Source organism: Euprymna scolopes, chromosome 39 (assembly GCF_053919585.1).
Source record: "Euprymna scolopes isolate OS-2025 chromosome 39, ASM5391958v1, whole genome shotgun sequence".
NCBI lineage: Eukaryota > Metazoa > Mollusca > Cephalopoda > Sepiida > Sepiolidae > Euprymna > Euprymna scolopes.
Window position 1 is genome coordinate 65945838 of NC_136520.1, and position 1595 is coordinate 65947432.

A 1595-nucleotide genomic window follows, 5' to 3' on the forward strand; every position below is an offset into this window, starting at 1 on the left:
TGTCCTGATTTCGTATATATTATTATAGAGTCGATTTCAAAAGTAAAAAAAATTTTTAATTTGTCCTGATTTCGTATATATTATTATAGAGTCGATTTCAAAAGTAAAAAAAAAATTTAATATGTACTGATTTCGTATATATTATTATAGAGTCGATTTCAAAAGTAAAACTTTTTTTTAATTTGTCCTGATTTCGTATATATTATTATAGAGTCAATTTCAAAAGTAAAAAAAAATTTAATTTGTCCTGATTTCGTATATATTATTATAGAGTCGATTTCAAAAGTAAAAAAAATTTTTTTAATTTGTCCTGATTTCGTATATATTATTATAGAGTCGATTTCAAAAGTAAAAAAAAAATTTAATTCGTCCTGATTTCGTATATATTATTACAGAGTCGATTTCAAAAGTAAAAAAAAAAATTAATTTGTCCTGATTTCGTATATATTATTATAGAGTCGATTTCAAAAGTAAAAAAAAAAATTTAATTCGTCCTGATTTCGTATATATTATTATAGAGTCGATTTCAAAAGTAAAATTTTTTTTTTTATTTTGTCCTGATTTCGTATATATTATTATAGAGTCGATTTCAAAAGTAAAACTTTTTTTTAATTTGTCCTGATTTCGTATATATTATTATAGAGTCGATTTCAAAAGTAAAAAAAAAAATTTTAATTTGTACTGATTTCGTATATATTATTATAGAGTCGATTTCAAAAGTAAAAAAAAAATTTAATTCGTCCTGATTTCGTATATATTATTATAGAGTCGATTTCAAATGTAAAAAAAAAAATTAATTTGTACTGATTTCGTATATATTATTACAGAGTCGATTTCAAAAGTAAAAAAAAAATTTAATTTATCCTGATTTCGTATATATTATTATAGAGTCGATTTCAAAAGTAAAACTTTTTTTTAATTTGTCCTGATTTCGTATATATTATTATAGAGTCGATTTCAAAAGTAAAAAAAAAAAATTTAATTTGTCCTGATTTCGTATATATTATTATAGAGTCGATTTCAAAAGTAAAAAAAAAAAATTTAATTTGTCCTGATTTCGTATATATTATTATAGAGTCGATTTCAAAAGTAAAAAAAAAAATTTAATTGGTCCTGATTTCGTATATATTATTATAGAGTCGATTTCAAAAGTAAAAAAAAAAAATTTAATTTGTCCTGATTTCGTATATATTATTATAGAGTCGATTTCAAAAGTAAAACTTTTTTTTAATTTGTCCTGATTTCGTATATATTATTATAGAGTCGATTTCAAAAGTAAAAAAAAAATATTTGTGTGCCATCAGCTAGAAGCGAAACCAAAAGTAAAAAAACTGTAACATTCAAAGCTGGTGACGTTACCACGGTATCAACGTGACACGCATATGAATTGATTAAAAATTAAAAATAAACTAAGATGTAATGCACAAAATGTACAGAGATTTATTCAATTTTTACTCAATTTTGACCCCTGAAAAACTATTTTAATCGGCTAAAGACCCATAAAAGAACGGCCCATAAAAAAAATCCAATAATACGAGACCCCTAGCGCCGCTTTGCGACTTTTAGTTTCGGGAGAGGTGGAGTTTGGAAATATG